The sequence below is a fragment of the Amblyomma americanum genome, chromosome 6, assembly GCF_052857255.1.
Source record: "Amblyomma americanum isolate KBUSLIRL-KWMA chromosome 6, ASM5285725v1, whole genome shotgun sequence".
In the NCBI taxonomy this organism is placed as follows: Eukaryota; Metazoa; Arthropoda; class Arachnida; order Ixodida; family Ixodidae; genus Amblyomma; species Amblyomma americanum.
The window spans coordinates 7,830,777-7,849,555 of NC_135502.1; the positions used below are offsets into that span (position 1 = coordinate 7,830,777).

At 48.4% G+C, this 18,779-nt stretch overlaps 1 protein-coding gene across 4 annotated transcripts in view; it reads right to left on the reverse strand.

Moving 5' to 3' along the window:
• The window catches only part of LOC144136236 (uncharacterized), a 554,206-nt gene that overhangs the window by 280,434 nt on the left and 254,993 nt on the right, over nt 1-18,779 (reverse strand). The gene's annotated exons all lie outside the window — the stretch shown is intronic.

Sequence of the window (18,779 nt, forward strand, 5' to 3'; positions counted from 1 at the left end):
TTCATCCGCACTTGACGATGCAGAGCCATGGAGGAGCCGAAGGAGGCAAGCCGCACGAGGGGGGAAAAGGGACTGGTGGAAGGAGCAGGGCTGTCATAAAGGAGTCTGGAAGATGGTGGTAAAAAGTCGGGGTCACCAAGGGGGTTAGAATAAAGTAGGGTAGATAAACGAAAGAAAGACTGGCTCTCTGGTAATCAGCTACGCCTGACGACGGGCGCTGCAATATCGCGCTTACGCAAGAAGGCACTCTCCACGCGGCGTCGTAGAGACGCGTCCCCCTCCTTTCATATTTATTTTTCTTCAATATCATTGCTATCTTGTGCTCGAAGAACAGCACCGTTGTGTGCGTCCGGGGGCATCGCAGGGGCCTGAGCAGGGAACGCGCGTGAACAAAGGCGCCGCCCGTGTCCGGCGGCGTCCTCATCGCCAGGGAACAGAGCGCGGCGAGGAGGAGGTGCCCGAGGAATTGCCGCCATCTCTAGAAGAGAGCGCAGACAACTGCGCGAAGACGCGGCGAAGCGGCCGCAGCTGGCGTCGCGCGGAAGAAGCTAGGTTGTCAAGGGGAAGATGGCGCAAAAATGGCCGAAAATTGCGCTCTTTCTTGCGCCATTTCATTTATCGGAAAAGAAGGAGCCCCTCTAGGCCTCTCTATCTCTCTTTCTCTCTCTCTCTCTCCCTTTCACCTGATTCCTTTCCAATTTCGTTCGGAAAGACGAGTGTCCCCTTTTGTCCGTCCACGGTCCCTGCGCAACTGGACATAGCGCCCCAAAGAAATCGGCGAAGCTCGTTTATCTACGCACAATGCCACCATCGCCATTCCCAGAAACGAGAGAACCGAGCTAAGCAGCTTCCACCGCGCCTGATTCTATTCCTGCTTAATAGACTGACGACAAGCTCTACGAGATGTGGTCAGAAAGGAAATGGACTTTTGAGGCACGTACGAACGTTAAGAAAAAAAGAATTAGCATGCTCGTTTCAACCTCCAGCAGTTCAAGTGGCAGTCTTTCCAGAAAAAGCGACGGGATTCGTGAAGTGCTCGTTTCGTGCTAGGAGACAACGTGTTACTCCGTGCTAATGACCACAAGAGACAATGGCTTCCTTTCCTGACCGCACTGTGGTCAATACGTTAATTTTCCATCCTTCGCTTTCCATATCCAGTGTTCCGATCGTTTAATCAGGGCTGCACTTCGTTGCCCGCTCAGGGAGCCATGAAACTGGTCAACCCGTCGAACTGCACCCGCATCTTCTAGTCGCAACGCCGACTACGAAAGGCGAAAAGCGGCCGAAGCACGAGAGATCTGAACGCTTCTACAAAAGCCGTGGATGGGGTGCGACCAAAGCGTGTTGTGCAACCCGACCAAGGAATATTTGCTGGCCACGCTGATCCATCAAAGCGGCGCAGAATGACACCGCTTTCAACCCTGCGGCTCTGCAGGAACTATAACATTTCGCGGCAAGGACCAAGCCAGAGGACCCATGAGGTCCCTTGTTGAGAAAACACGGAAAACCCTGACGGTTTTCCTAATCTGGTTGAAAGTATCAAGACGAAGGAAATTAGTTAAGTACCGTATACTGGTACAGCACTGACAAAACAAAAAAATTCTGCGCATGCCGTAAGCACAGATATGTCCTTATTATGTCCAGACGCTGAACGCATAGATATGTCCTTATTAAACATGACACGCTCCGAAAACTGCACAGTACATGGGCCTTACCTAAGAGGTGCTGCGCCTCATAACACCACCCTGAAAAGCCCAAAAAGAGTGCAGATGGTAGACCCACTTCGCAGAGCACGCAAGCGCTAATCGAATCAGCATCAATACATTTGGCATCAAAAATATCGCGATCAATACCGGCCGGTAGTTTGCGAAGCCACGCTTTCTTCTGTATGAGCAGGGCTCCTAACTGTAAAGCTATTGGAGAGCTCACAATTTCGTATCAGCGAAAAACACGACAATTAACTTCCCTGCAATTAGTGGGACCTGCCAATAAAAGCCCAGCACCTTCATGGATAACGCGTCCAGAACGAAAATATTGAAACGCGGCTGAAATTGCTTCCCAATAGCCCACTAAAAAAAGTCGCTAATGTTGCAACTGCCACCAAAGCTCTAAAGAAAAAATTGGGGGAGGGGGGGGGGAGGAAGATCTGTCTCAAATCAAAACACCTCGACTTTCCTTCCACCGTCTTGGCAAACACCGACTAGTCAGAGAGTGAGTGTGGCGTCCCAAGGTTGTGAACTTATTTAGATTTTCGGTTACGATAGGCGAGAACGGCAGCGGCGGAGACGAGTTCGTTGATACTACAGAAAAACTGGTTTTGATGAGGAAAGGAAGAAAGCCTGGCTACCTGTCTCACTTATTCCGTGGACATCTCAGCCGCACTGGGAGGGGAGGAATGACAGAGGAACTGTTCAGTAGGAAGAGAGAAATAGGCGCAGTAGAGGAGGGCTCGAATCTGTTTTCGACCCCCAGTGGCTCTTCAACGAGCACCGACACCGCGCAGCATACGGGCGTCGTTCTGCATTTCGCCTCCGTGGAAACACACCCGGTGCAGTCGAGATTTGACACCGCGTCATCGGGCACGGCAGCCAAGCGTTTCAACCAGAGAGCCACCGCGGCGGTTCTATGAAAAGACGCCTCAATCGAACCTGCCCCTACAGAAGGAAAGGAGAAAGAGTGTCAAGCCACCCAAACTGATCACTAACGGTATTCCTCGAGAGCGGGTCGGGGAAATGGAAGCAAAGCTAAGCAGATAAGCGTTACGGGGTACAGCTCGCCGAGAAGAGGACGTGGGGGAAAGAAACCGGCGTTTTGTGAAAGCCCCGTCGCAACCGTGACGACGTCGCCTTTGCCGCCACCACCGCGCCTCGGCGTGGAGAGGACGCCTGTAACATTGACAGACTGAGACAGCCGGGATCTGCGATCCGGACGCGGACGTCGGGAGACTGTCGCCGGCTGAGATCCCCACAAAGCCGGCGGATGCCGAGCGACCGGATCATAGCCAGGAGTCCGTCCGCCAGCTGGGAGCAAGCCAGACGAAATGGGAGTGCGAGGAGAGAGGACGGTCCGGGCTGTCGACACACACGCGCAGGCCGTCAAATACCCCTCCTCACCTCCCGCTTCTTCTCCCCGATATTTCTTCTCGAGCGGAAAGAGGTCGGGCAAGAGAAACGAACAACGCCTGGATACAAATTTTTCCGCCCAGTGAAAATCGATTGGACCAAGAGTTTTTTTTCCTGAAACTCTTCAATTGAAAAAGATAAACAAGCGAGCTGCGTCAGCAGGAGAGAAGACGGAAAGGAAGAGAAATAAAAACCAGAATTCGGGAAGAAATCGCGCTTGATTCCACCGCGAAAGCCGGAAGGAAAGCAAAGCCTTCCATGGAAGCGCAAGCTTTCTGTCTTAAGTTCATGCAAACGAAAACACACACACACACACATACAGGCATAAACACCTTAGTGTAATGAGAGAATGGAGTTTAGAAAGCTCAAAATGCAAAATACGCGTGCATCCCAGAATCACGCCAATTACCAAGTACAGCTGAAATTAAAAATAGCGATGCAAGAAAACTTCTGCACTACTGCAGGAGGGCAAGGTTACCCCAGCGTGACAAACGAAAGTTGTTTAATTTCATGCCTATTAGATTCTGTCGCACCAATTAAAAAACTTACTATCCTTTCTTGTTTTTGTTGTAGCTTCCAATCTTGAGAGTTAATAACGCTGATCGCTGCACTGCGCTCTCGAGTGGTAAAAACATTTGCAACCTTTCGTGCTATTTCCTGTTTTTAATTATACTTCACCGTTTGCACATGAAGAGATGCACACGGTCAGTGATAATACATGCAGCTCCCTCACAGAGCCCTCAAATGGGAAGAGGGAAACGAAGAGCCTACTTTGTTCACGGGTGTGGCCGCCAAACGTAGTGCTGAAATTACTCTGACCGGGGTATTAAACTCGTCTCGAAACCTAATGTGAAGTGCTTATATATTTTATTCCTTATACATGGGCAGTACAGTGAAAAGACCTGGTACGGTAAACGGTTCCCTAGGCTTTAGATGGACGCAGTATATTCGGTGTGACGAAATGGTGAGTCGGAAAAAAAACAGCAACAACTACCATGAACCTCACACTTCATGGTAGTTGTTACTGTTTTCTTACACTTCGTAGGAAGCGTACCTTACCTTAAACTTCCTTACACCTCGTAGGAAGTTAACACCAGCTTCCCAGCAACCTATCGTTTTGCAGACCACCGTTCGACGCGATAAGTCTCTGATGGTGCAAACATGCTCTTTCTGTCAACATTTGCGAGCACGCTAAGAGTCGCACAACAACAAGAAAAACAAAAGAAGCATGGGGGCCCATAGTCCACGTACAGCATCGATAACATTAAATTCCTCCGCGTCAACCACCCCCCGCCCTTACAAAAGAAAAAACAGCAGAACGACACACTTACAAAAACTGAACGCTGGGGCGAGCGCTGCCGAAACACACTCCGACCGGTCGGCCCCGCTATGGCCCCTGGATTCTATCGAGGGCCTCGTCTGCTACTTCCTCCAAACTCTGCTGGATAACAAGGATGACCTAACTTAACATCCTGCCACGCGGCCATGGAGGGAGTGTAAAACGCTGCACGTAGCAGTGCATGCTTAACGACACGAATTTTCATTGCGGCTACGCAGGTGAGCTCCGAGGCGCAAACGCAAAATCGTTGCGGCGAAAATGCGCCGCGCGACACCCACAATGCCTTTCTGTCTAAAAACCAAGCAGAAGCAGGTACGCCGTTTCCAGCAGCCGGCGCCGTCCGCCGCGCATTCTCCTTCGCAACTCTGTACACGCTGAAAGGGCCGCATTTCTCTGAGCCCGTCACGGAAATCCGGAGCGCCGCACGATGAACACGCCGGAAGACGAGGAGACAATGGGCGACGCGCAACGCAAATTAGGAGCCGCGCTCCCCGCGAGAAGCCAGCGAGGGCCGGCGGCACGGGACGGCCCGCTGCGCAGACCCCAAGCTTGAGCGGCGCGTCGCTCCCGGGGCGAGCGTTAATTTACGCGCAGCCTTTACCCGCCACTGGAGCGGGTAAAAGAGAAGCTGCATCAGTAGCGACGACGGAAACACTGACTTTGGTGACACCGCTGAGGCGCATCTCACCCCGCCCGAGGTGAGGCTCCAGTGAAAATCTCCAAAGCGCAAATGTAGACGAACAAAAACAGACACGCGGGATAGACGCGGATCACAAGAAACAAACGACCGACTCGTGGTTCAGCAGAGCACTGACAAAAAACGTCGGCGAAGCTCACAATCAGAATTAAGAAGACGACTGTCAACTACGTGCGCCCTTTCTCCCTGCAATACCTTTTAAACACCGTCGTCCGTTTAGCTCTCATAAATGAGTTTCGCTACGATACCCCGTAAATAACTTTTTAAGCAGGTCCTGAGCAAGATATGTATTGTATCGTCATTCTCCCCTCTCTATTCGCGGCACTCAGCTGTGCAGTACACTGCTCTGGCGAGGCCCTCACGACACATCGGACATGACTCCTTCGAGCGAAGTATTTCCGAAACAAAACGCGTCCAGCACAGTTTAAAAAAGCTACAATATAAAAATCACGCACAAATATGCAGGGCCGGAGCACAACTAAATCCGCACAATTGAAAGAAAACCATGCTGATCGTTTCATTTTTTTCCGATTACTCCCGTTTCACTAGCGTCAAGGCGTTTAAAGGTCGTGCTAGACTTGATGACTTTCCCATCGTCGCAAACTTGCTCGCCTAACATTTTTGGAAACAATTCACCACCATCCGTTGCTTCATGATGATTTCTTTCAGTCACCCTGATCAGTCTTTCCACGCCGTGACTATCCTTTCTAGAGAAACGCATCACGTGCCACGCATAAACTTTAGCCAACTCTTTCAAGCACGAAACCATTATTGACTGGAAACCGGCTGCCTTCTACAATAGCAACCAAAATGAATATGACGTTTTTTCATGAACTTTTAAAAACTGAAAACGCTCTGTAGTTTTTTCACCGTAATGAGTTTGATTTTAATCTTTTATTGCTCTTTATTAAGTTGTCTTTTCGCTATGTCTGTTTTGCGTGTTGTTCTGACACATTTTGATATGCGTAGCCTATTCATTTATAGCGCTTTTCTAGTTTTGTTTATTGTTCAGTTTTTCAGGTTAGATGTTCCGTGTTGTACTTCCATGTTTGCATTTTGCCAGCCCGCCTACGTAATACCCTCGTGTGAGGGCCTTTAGGGGTTTCCCGAAATAAAAAGCAAAGTTGTTCACGGGGCCTGCGCCACCACAATAACTGCGTCAGAAGATTTCGGAAAAGGTACCAGTAGCCACGACCGATTGCAAGGCTGAAGAGCTGCGAGACTACAGCGTTTCAGGCAAGGTGCAGACCATCTTCTAAGAAAGCTACCACAACTTCTAAAAGGCCACAGGACAGGCGCTTTCCACTGACACCACTGCGTGATGGTAAATTATGTGAAGGTAGTTCAGTGGCTTCGGAGTCTGGCTACTCAGGCCTACAGATAGCCGGACCGCCTCCCTGCCGCAGCGGCCGCATTTCTATGGAGCCAAAATGCAAATAACATCGGAAAGCACGTTGAATAATCCAGGATGATCGCGTTAAATTCGGAGCGTTCCACTACAGCGCTCTCATAGCTCCACATGCGGTTTTCGGACCTAAAATGTCACACAATCTAAAATGCAGGCCAATTTTCATCGCCAAGCCAGTGACGTAACGGCGCACATTAGCGAAGATGCACGAGAAAATAAATGTAAAGCAAGACAGTATTCCTCACCTTAAGGACACCGACACGAAAACAAGACCCTCGGAGGACACGTACCTGCGAAGAGAGGAAAGAAAAAAGAAAGAATTACAGGTTGACCAGCACTGACACTCGGGAGACTTGTGTCGAAAGTCAAGATAGAGTAAGAGAGCAAGCAATACGCCAAAAGCTTTTCGCTGTCTCTCCGTCCCAAAAGGCATTGAGCTCGACAATTCCACGCGAAAATTTGAAGATACAGCACAATTAAGCAGTTAATGGTGTTTACACCACTGAATCCTGCAGGTTAGTTAGATGGCACTGAAAGAAAATGTCAGGCCACCGTTTCGACAACGATCCATCTTCATCGTACTTTGTATGTTACAAATGCGACCATAAGTGCATGTTGCTAACACATGATGTGATGAAAAAGCGCTCATAAAAATACTGCCCACGAAATCCGGAGTTCAATCACGGAAAGAAGTCGCGAACACTGCCGCTATTTCTTGCAAGCTTTGATGTCAGTCGGCAGCGTTCATTTGCTCAAAACAGCTGCCGCGACAATTCGTACATTTCCATTTTTTTTTAATCAGCAATCACACTCTACTACGAAGCCTGTGGTTTTGTACGAAGTACTGAGACCGAAATGCTGTAAGAGCTCGCATAAAATCGTACTAAGCAAACCGGAAGAAATAACCAGCGCTTTCACAGCAGCAAGCGAGAGCATGAAGCCAACAGCGTTTTTGCTAGCTGCACCACCAGTGCCCACTTGGCGCTGCAAGCACACACAAGCGAATATCTCAACCGCATGTAGTCAGGCGACGGTTGCAGCGCGACAACGAAGGTGCAGCACAGGTAAGACGCAAGCGGGCTCTAGATACTACGTGATACCTCCGGCGCGCGATAAAAGCGCCAGTGTGCAAATCCTCTGGACAAATCACTGCCGAAAAGACGCCACCAAAGCAAACGGGAAGAGTCTTGAGAGGAAAGAGTAACGACAGATTTATTGCTGTGCGGGGTATGCGACACGTACAACAACACCGGCCAGCCAGTATAACAAGAAGGACCCGAAAGCGCGTAATTCGCCCATGCGCTTACAGCAAACAAAGCACGTTCTCAACCCGAAAATGAAACAGCAGCCATGCTACTGCATCAGCAGCAGTCCCCACAGCGGACGCGTTTCATAACAGGACGTGGCACGCAAAAGCAGAACTGATCACGTTTTATGTAATCTTCAAGCACTTGGACTGCCTGCGCCCTTGCGCCATGCGGACGCCATAGACACGCTAGGAAACCTTAATTATGCTTGAGCCGTAAACAGTCCGCCAGAGCGCGGGTCGCGCAAGGAGGGAAATTTCTGTCCCTCTCTTATCAGCCGGAACGCGCCGCACGCGATTTCACGTCAGCTCGTTTCCCAGCAAGCACAGAATGTTTTTCAGTGCAAGATTCCCTGCAGATCAAAGGACTGCCTGCTATGGTCCAACTCTACAAGTGTAGCGATGTGACCTCCAAAGAGAGCTTGAGCGAAAAATGAACACGCGAAATGACGTGAACGAAACAGCGCATCCAAATCGGTGTAAGAGGTTTAATTTTTCGAAGTAGCAAATGCACTAAGATGTTAGTCCAATTCATTTATGTGGAATGCCTCAATGTGTAGCAGGTTTCAATTAAGAGAAAAATTACTCATTAGTATTTACCATAGTGAAGCCATATGGCTACAGAGGAATGTTAAACTGCTTCCTCAGAAGGAGGAGGAGGAAAAACTTTATTACAGTGAAGGTGTTTTGGGCGAGGTTATGGGTGGGGCCCTCATTCCAGGGCTCCACTGGCTTGAGCTGCACTGCGGACCTGTTGTATGAGGGCCCGTTGGTCCTCCACGTTATCGCTGGTCAGCAGCGGCTCTCACTGCTCGAAAGACGAGTTTTTACTTCCAGTGGAATAATTTCTCTTCAACTCCGAAGCTTCTGAGGAAGACATCTAACTTTCCTTACTTCAAAGAAAGCCGCATAACTTTCCTCTCTAGCTCTAAGTCTGCACTCAGGTACGTGGAAGCTAATGAGTAATTGCCCCATTATTACGTGCACTGCGAGAGGCGCCGTTTATATAGACCACTTGGGGGTCTTTTGCGTGCACTAGCATCGCACATCAGTTTTTTAGTCCTTCACCTCCATCGAAACGCGAGATTCGATGCCGAGACCTTAGTCTCAGCAGCCGAATGCCAAAGCCGTTGAGCATCGGATAAGGGCCCGAAAACGCAGTAAACAATCGTAGCGTCACTGTATGCGAAAAAAAAGGCGGTAATATTAGAAAAAAATAACGAAGAGAAGGCAAGACGGGCGAAGAAACTTAGAACTGAACGAAAAAAATTAATAAAACGGCCACACTCCCAGATTCAATTCCCACGATACAAGTGGCCCCGATCAACGCTAGGCCGGAAGTGTAGAGTTGATATGCCGGAAAGGCGGATGGCATAGAAAAAAATATGAAAGAAAAATGCGTGACGAAGGCGTCAAAAGCAGACCGTGTGTACTCGAAGTGGGTCGCCAGACGTGAAGCAAAGTAGTAATAAAAGGAATACTACAACCCGAAAAAAAGAAAGAAAGAAATCGGGGTACTCTTCGGCACGGCGCTGTCAGAAATGTTAAGCTTAGCTTTGGCCAGTATCAAAATTTCTTACCTACGACTCCTTGTCTCGACAATGTTTAAACTTCTCGAAAGATGGAGACAGTAAATCGAAGAATTGATAAAAAATGCATTAAAAAATAAATGCACCCGAAAGCAAGGCCGCATTCGGCGCGTCGGCGATCGGCTTCCTAGTCCCCTTCTCATCGTCGCCCGCCTGAAGCCTACAAGGCCCGGCACGTCCTCGTCGAGACGAGAACCGCCCGCAAAGGGAGTTTCACCTTTTTCTTCTTTCCACGTTCAGCGTTGGAATGAGCACAAATTTATGAGGAACGGTTCTCATTTTTTTAACACCGAGATGATGTTATAAGCAGCTCAACCGGCATGAGCTTTAGGAGTTCGTCCGCGAAAGGAAAAATCCCCACGACGGCTGAAGACGAGGTCGCGGTCATGTTTTCTTCCCAGCCACTGCGACCAGATCCTCTCATATCATTAATGGAGACAGGCAAAAAAATGCTCCAACACTGAGAATTCCGGAGTATGCTAGCAAACATATTCAGGAGGATGCGCCATATAAATACAAAACCCTTGGGTCACTGTGCGAAAATTTCTTTGCGCTTCGAAAGCCAACACAGGAAAACACAGGAAAGCGCGCATTTCCTGTGTTGAAGCGCATGCACTGCAGTGTCCGTGCTTTGGATTTCGATTTTCGCTGTAGTGCAGTCACTCGCGGCAATAAGCTGCACGCCAGAGCGCACAGAAAGGAAACCTAGCGTTATCCTACTGACGGCTCGAGACTACAAAAAAGAAAAGCACGTAGCCCTTCGTAATAAAGTTTGGACATGCGCCTAGAAATTGCAGTATGATAACAAAGCGTCTAAGCGCAATCCCGTCAGCCTACCCCTCAATCTGTGTGCTCGTGCGTGCGAGAGAAAGTGAGAAGAAGCATGTTGGTGCGAAGGATCTTCGAAGCCTTAAGACTGAAAACGTCCCGTGACTTAACGGAAGCGTGGCACCCGGCGCACGGGCGCCGATCTGTTATATCCGCTCCACTTCTCAGCTCACTTTCCTGCTCACCCTCCACCTTCCCCGGCAGCCGGGTTGTTCCCGTGGCAACCACCCTCAGGTTGCGCATTCCTCCGCCACGTCACAATCTCCTCCGTCTACGACAGCCACCCGCCTTGCCTCCTCTGCCCTACGAGAGAAGAGGAGGATTTCCATATCTCCGCCTGTCAGCCGCGGCAAGTGGAACGTGGAGGCGTCAGCGAACACCGCCGACGGACACCTTTCTGCGACCTGCAGATTCTAATACCACGTCTCAAAATGCCGTTGTGGAAGTCAGTAACTCTTTACGCGCGACAAAAGGAAATGGGTGTCCCTCTAACAGAAAAAGAAAAATGTAAAACGGAAAACACGACGCTGTTTTCAGTTCTGCAAGTGTTGGTTGCTTCAAAGTGCGACCGTTTCCTCCTACAGCAAAGAAGTAACTGCATTACTGCCCCACTAGACACGCTAGAATCTTTAGAAATGTTTGTTCAAGCTTAAAAGCCGGAAAGAAAAACCCCATGCAGATTATAGCGCGCTATTTCTTATATCTTTTTGTTTTAAACACGTCGGGGGGGGGGGGGGGGGGACTTTTTGCTGGTGTATTGTTTATGCCTACTCAACATGCAAATATGTGAGTGAGCAGGTTTATACAGTGAATGAGCAAAAAAGGAGGTTTACGTCGTTGATCAATCCCAACTAACCAGATCGTAAGTTTATAAAAAAATGGCAATCTTAGCTGACTGTCGTACGCCGTCTGTAGATAAGGGCATGCGTCAAGTGAAACCTATACTGGAAGACAGCCTCTGAACACTGGCTCTAAAGCCCTTCTCAGCGAGCACCTTTAAGAGACTAACTAAAATCTGAAGGCAGAAAATGGACATAAACGGAAAAAATAAAAGCACCGATGGCGGAATTTCTAAGGCATACAAAAAGCATGAGTCCCAACGATAGCGTTAAGACTAAGGATACAGGACCGGGCGAGTGCAAGATTAAGCTCTCTTGAGAACGGCCCCGTTAAAAAGAAAGATGCCTCCAACCACACTAAACGTCCATTTTTAGCATCGTACGAGCGCAGCGACTGTTATCGTCAATTTGCGCGCTTCTCCTACCAGTAACGAAAAGAAATAAATCAAGTAAAAACATAAAATTTAACAGAGATAACGCTTTCTTACTGTGGTGACAGCTAAAGCTTGGGCACTAAAAGAGAAAGCGGGGAAAAATTATTCTCCAAAGGTTCAGCCAAAAGATCTTGGCTAAGCCCCATGGATATGAAAGGACGTAGCACTACAGCTCATAAGGGCGTTCATTTTTTTTTTTTTTGCAATAAAAGAACCTAACCAGAATTCATTTCATTCTTTCTGCTTGCCAAGGTACACAACAACAAAAGAATGCTTAGGAGCTTCGCCTGTGGACTCTGAGCGCATTGCGTACACGACTGGGAGAGCACAAAGAACATCCTGACAGACACAAACAGGGCCGGTAGCACACGACCGCGGCTTATGGCTAATAACGCATGAAATGAAAAGCAACATCAGCACTTTCGTCCTGCTAGAGTACGACGTGTAGCTTTGACACAGCAGTAAACACAGGTGCAGATGAGGCTTTGAGAACATTTTTGTCTTCTGTTTCTTTCGACGTCGACCTCAATCTTAGTGCGAGACACGTTTCCATTGCGGAAGTGTACACAGAACGTATATTTCCGCGACAGGCTCCAAGAGAGCTGCCAGAAAATAAATATGACCGCTCATTACTTTCAGCCCCCTAACTCCCGCGGGATGCTGTGTTACATCAGGTATTCCTAGCTGTTCTGTAAAGTGTAGAGCTTGTGCTACATGGACAGCATGTTTGTATACCGGTTTATATGACACCCACATTCTGGTCCAGCTGGTTAGGAACAGCTGGAAGTCTCACTGAGAAGCATTTCTCCTGATCAGCACACGGAGATGTCCAGTTTGGCGAAAACCGCTAACCACAAAGCCGTCCAGAAGGTTTAAGACTAAAGTCCGGGCGCTCATTTAAAGCAATGCTGCGTAAAGAACTACGATATACAACACACACGTATGTGCGAATAAAGCAAGATCGTTACTCGACCTGCTTTCCAAAATCAGCTGCTGAGGTCAAACGACTTTTCTGAGACCGCAAAAGCTCGCGGTCCGTAGCATCAGGCTGCATCCCTCAAATATAGGAGGGATGGATGGGCGAGCTGGTAAAAGTTCATTGTTTCACGGTGCAGTAAAGACGTGAGTAGAAGAAAAATGCAGAGCACATGCGGTCTACATGTTCTTTAGGGCGAAGGAACACAAACCTGACGCGTCACATAAAAAAAAAGAAAGAAATTAAAAACACTACACATTCTGTGCTCTTTTCGCGCTTGCGGCCTGCGCTGTGAAACGCAGACCTCACACTGAAATTAGTGCAGACTGATTAAATACGCCCCAAACTTCTGTGCGTCAAGCTGTTGACTCCAGATAAGGTAGGGCTTAGATCTGCAACTAAAAGTCTGCATGCGCTTTCTGCAAAAGGCAGTTTTCGACTCTGGTTAGCAAAGCGTACATCAGACCAAGCACCCACAGGTCGAAGCATTTGCTTGCACATCCTCCGTTGTTGAGGAGGACTCATGTCATCAGAAAAACAAAGAAGGCGCGGGCGTGTCGAACAACGGCCGAGACCATTAATCTTGACCAGGGAAGCAGGCCTTCTTCTCGTTCTTCCATTTCCCTTTTCCCACCATCCCATCTAGAAGGAGACGACGGCCTGTGGTTTATTACTGAAAGCAAACAACTGGCCACCAAAGTCAACGGCCTCTCCGTTCTCCACCCCGACCAAAAGCCATTTCCTTGCCAACATCACGTAGCGGGGGACGTCGGGCCAGGAGGAAAAGATCGGAAGGGGGGTTAGGCCTAGGCCATTAACGACGCTCATAAGCATGTCTCGTCGGCGAAGCAACGGCGAGGCACAGGCATGTCCATGAGGACGACGACAGGGCACTGAATGAGCTGGCTCGTCTCTCCGATGCGTTCCATGCTCGCTTCTTGCCCACTTTCTCCGCGATCCATGGCTAGATACGCTCAACACGGCGAGTCTTTAACCCTTGACTTCTCCCCGTTTTGAAAGCAACTAGTGGCTGACGTTTGTCGCGCTTTTAGAGAGACAGAAGTTAGATTGGACTAAAGAAAAAACGATTTCCCTGCCCGCACCGTCTTGCACCACAACAGAAAGTGACAGAGGTGGTGTTTTTTTTTTTTTTTAAGGAAAAGGGGGGTAGTGTGGAGCGTGTACCTGATCAACGAACTAAGTAGTAGCACCGCCATTGCGCCAGTCAAGGGCAGCGGTAACGGGAGTTGAATAGACAGAAAAGAAAGAGAAATGAAAGAGTGGGCACCCTTCCCGCTGAGATTGAAGAAAAGTAACGTATGCATGCGCTGCAAGGAGTAAAGTACTTTCATGATCACACTTGCTTTCTCCTCGGCTATCGCCTTTTGTTCGTTTGCTTTTTCTTCAGAAAGGGACCGAAAGACAAAAGACAAAAAAGTACCGTTTTTTTTTTTTCAGAAGCCGAAGGATGCTGGAGCAGTTAAAAGCAAACCCAGTTTGCGCGAGCTTCGACAGTACCTACCCGCAGAAACAAGACAAGGTACTTGCTCTATATCGTTTATGCGCCGCAAGGCATCACAAGACGTACAGAGCGGTTGATTAATTTCACGTCGACTTCGCCAACGTTCTTTACTTCTTATTTTTCGCTGTGAGATGTTCAGGTCTTTCTCCCTCGTCTCCCATTCGTCTTGCTCCTCGCAGGACTTTATGCCTTAACAGATGAAACATCAGCGACAAGAACACCCTGCCGGCTCGACACGTTTAAAGCGAGCATAACAATAATACATTTCATGGTTCAACGCACAAAGGACGGGTGCTCGAGCAACAAAGCGCACGAAAAGCAGCACGTCCGTAATAAAAGAATAAAAGTTAGCCAAGCAGCTAAACATGGATTCGTAACGACGACTTCAACCAGAAAGAAGTAACTACAAATAACACAACTTGTAACAGCCGAATGTCGCTCTAAAGCACACAACTCAAAGCTAGTAGCTAAGATCTGTGATGAGAGGATGTATCAGTTAGATAAGCTAGTTGGATGCGCACCCCCCTCGAGACCGGCCGTGGTTTAACGTCCCAAAGCGACTCAGGCTACGATGGAATCCGTAGTGAACGGCTACGGATAATTTCGAACACCTGGGGTTCTTTAACCTGCACTGGTATCGCACACCGCACGGGCCTCTAGAATTTAGCCTCCATCGAAATTCGACAACCGCGGCTGGGCTCGAACCTGCGTTTTCGGGTCAGAATCCGAGCGCCATATTCACTGAGCCACCGCGGAGGCTACTAGTTAGATGAGAGCATGTATCATCAAGCGTGGAATGGCAGACGCTTCTTCAGCTGTGTATCACTACAACGTGTATGGTGACAAAATAAAAGAAAGGTTATAGCACTCAGAAGCCAACTTTCCATCTCGGAAAAGGCAGCTGCTTAGAACAGTTTCACCGCACCGGCGTGCTTGATCTATCTTCAGTACATTTTTATTCGCGCTTGTCATGCAATATAGAAACTAACAAAATGGAGGAAATCCACCTCGCCTTGATGCAATAAGAAAAGCGCCACTCTAAATAAGAAACCAAAAAACGCCCACGAGCACAACATGTGTCTGAGAAAAGCTAAAACATAAATCGCAGTGGCAAAGGGCACCCCACACATGTTGCCGTCTCAGACATACGACAAAGGCACAAATACCAAGATACAAAACACTCGCCTGCTCGTTAAGGCCCTTTCTGCCGGCTCACTGGCCATAGAAACGCTTCCTGCAACTGCGCGTTGAGCTGAACAGAGAAATCGGAACCACGAAAGTACTTACTGCAAGCGACATTAAGCGTAAAAAAGAAGAAAAAGAAATATGGGTCGCCATAACCAGCAGAAGAAAATCACCGCACAGTAACGAGAACTCGGTGTCTGTGAAAGGTATACTGAAGCATCTCGACAAAAGCCGAAACAGTTTTTGATAGTGCACTTGAGTTTAAAATGAAGCTTTCAATAATGCACTTTCCTATCGCTGCCGTGGTAAATAAAACATCAAGACAAGTTTTCATGAATCGAGGTTATAAAGTACAGCTTATCTGGCTGTATGTAAATGGGTTCCGCAAAGCAGAAGTACACATGAGAGAATGAGACGAGACGGCCGCAAACAAGGAAGTTGCGACTGCAAACAATGAGAAGTTTGGGTGGTTAACCATGCCAAAGAATCAATTTGACAAGGTTTCTGTCGGGCTAACGGGCCGCCGCATCCATATACGCGTTCGCGAACATGAGTTTTCAATTGACAACCCGTCGTAGTCTAACCTGCCGGCGCATTGTTTGCCAAACGCAAGCCATCCCTAAAAGTTAAGATACTTTTCCCAGGGGTAAAAACTGTATCATTGTACTATGCGCTTCCTGCCCCGCCGCGGTGACTCAGTGGTTAGGGCGCTCGACTACTGATCCGGAGTTCCCGGGTTCGAACCCGACCGCGGCGGCTGCGTTTTTATGTAGGAAAAACGCTAAGGCGCCCGTGTGCTGTGCGATGTCAGTGCACGTTAAAGATCCCCAGGCGGTCGAAATTATTCCGGAGCCCTCCACTACGGCACCTCTTCTTCCTTTCCTCTTTCACTCCCTCTCTTATCCCTTCCCTTACGGCGCGGTTCAGGTGTCCAAAGATATATGAGACAGATACTGCGCCATTTCCTTTCCCCAAAAACCAATTATTATTATTATTATTATTACTATGCGCTTCCAATAAACCACAGTTGTAACTTTGTGCCCGTCCCGTCTTGTTCTCTTGCATACGTCTGTGCTGCGGTATCTATCTACATGTAGCCCATATGAACCAACTCGCCCAGCAATGCACAATGCTGTAGCTTATTTTTTACACATACGCTGTACAACGCCTACCTGCTCATCTGAGTTTTTCTTAACTCAACACATCAAAATTAAACCGCAGTTCACGGCTGGCCACAAGGATTTGACAAAAAAGCTTCATATTTCCAGTCTTCAAAGTCCACTTTGTAAATACTTCTGCGGCACGAGCTGGCAGTCCGGCTAGAAAGCCGAGAAAAATCACACTGTATTGGAGGCTGATGTATAACCCGGCGCGCGCAATGGAATGCGCAAGCCAAAGGAATTATCAAGAGCTTGCCCTCGTCATTCATGGAACAGTCAGCGTAGAGAACAAAAAGATACGAGTAAACCAACCATTTCTCAAAAGCACTGCAATGAGAGCACCAGGTGATGACGTTCAAGGTACAACAAAATCGCCATGCTTATCAAGTCGCATGTACCGCACGACGCAGAACAAAGTAACACAGTACCGCTACCATTTACAAAAGAAGAGAACTATTGTGGACGTCCTGTACATGGTATTGAGAAAATCCTTCTATGAACAATTTAGTCTCCACAGAGAGCGTTTATAGTCCCAACATCGGGATTACTGAATGATTCTACTGACAACAGTAAGAACTCTCAAACTTCTTGTACCTTTTTAGGAATGTGCAACTCAAGTTTTTCTTTATGCTATCTCTATGTCCTTCCCCAAGGTTTTGATTTTCTCTCGCAATTCCTGGCGATTGTACACAGCCGCATTTCTGTTTGCTCTTTCCCCGCACCCTGTGCAAGATTGCTATTCGGTTTACTTCCGTTAATCCAGTGTCGCTGTCCCTCCTTGCGTTAAACCATCAGCCCGCGTCTTCGCATCAATGGCAGCGAAGTGTCCCTGCTTTTTAAACGCGGTGGCGTACCCGCCTGTTGCAGCCACTGATGGGACTTACCCGCCATGCAAGGCATACTTACAGACAAAGCACGCTTCGCAGGGGGCCGAGCGAGTCAGAACGTCGATCTCGTTTCCCGTTCCCAAAATACGAGCAGTGATAGGAGAAAATTCTAACCAGAATATGATGATGAAACGTGAGAAATAAGTAAATAACTAAGCTTAAGTGATATAACCATTGCAAATAAAAAAAGAAGAATCTTGTAACAATCCTGCACATCGAAGAAATTTTGAACCCATGAGGTATAAAAGACGCACTGGTTTTAAAATGTTCGTACTTGCCTCGACAAACAAAAAACTGCGCTTAAAAAGGTCGCACAGCAAAACCACAGATTTAAGTTTAGTCACAAACCTTCCAAGCCAAACAGAAGACTGTATTTCATTTCTTGCGCCCGTCGTCACTTCTCGCCAGATATGAGCAGAAGAAAACGGGCGAAACTGCTTACGGAAGCTACTGGGCGTGACTTGTCGAACTTCATACGCTGTTAGTACGGCAGATATGAGCGCCGACCAACCTTGGAGTCGCGGGTAGCAAGCACTGCCTAAAATTAGCAAGGCTTGCTACCAGAAGATACCTACTTCACCAGCATTAAATGGTGTGTACTACTTGCGAGCCATTAGCATTTGATTCGTTCACGCAGTATAGCTGAAGGAGAAATCGGCAGCACTGTTTGGTAAATGGTGAAAGGCCACAGGTCTTCCTGCACAATTTCTTTTACTTGCAATTTATCGACGCGACAAGCGCCAATACTTCACCTTCTGCTTGCGTGAAAAGCTCAGTTCCTGCCTTCACCCTCGATAAGTAATTGAAAGCAGCGAAGTGGAAACATGCGGCCATAAGCCGGCGCGTTTGACCCGCCTCCTTTCAAATCCCCAAGAGGTAGCGCGCTCGTAACCACGCCCTCGCCCAGTCGCCACAGCACAGCGTATTCCCGACGAGAACGGCGAAAGGCAAATGCGGAAAAGTAAACACGGGGATGGAGTTGGAAGTGATTTCAGCTCTAGCCGTCTCATGCGTGAGATCTCGTTACTTCCTCCTTCCGTTTTCCACGTTCGTCACATTTCCCTGCGCTCTCCTCAGGCCGGCCATTCTTATTCCGCTCGTCGCTCATCTACTCAAGACGGTTTACGTCTGGCGCTTGCTTCGCTTCCGGCCGTTCAAAGAAATCTAGGCGCGAGCTCGATTCAAACGCCCCGCTCTCTTCTTCCCCCACCCTCCACCTCCTCTTTCGCTCATCCATCATGAAAGGAGAGAGCGCACAGCAAAAGGTCGGCACGGTTTCTTCCGGCTTGAAGAAAAACCGAAAACCACAGACTAAAACACAATTTAAGGGAAAACGCCGGCGTCTTCGGTAAATACTGCTGAGAGAGCGTTCATAAGCGGGCGCGACGCAAAGCACGACCGTGGCCAATGAAAAATAGACCAGCCGGCTCGCCACGCGCGCATATCATCCCAAAAATGCATCATGTGGCTTCACAGAAAACATCACA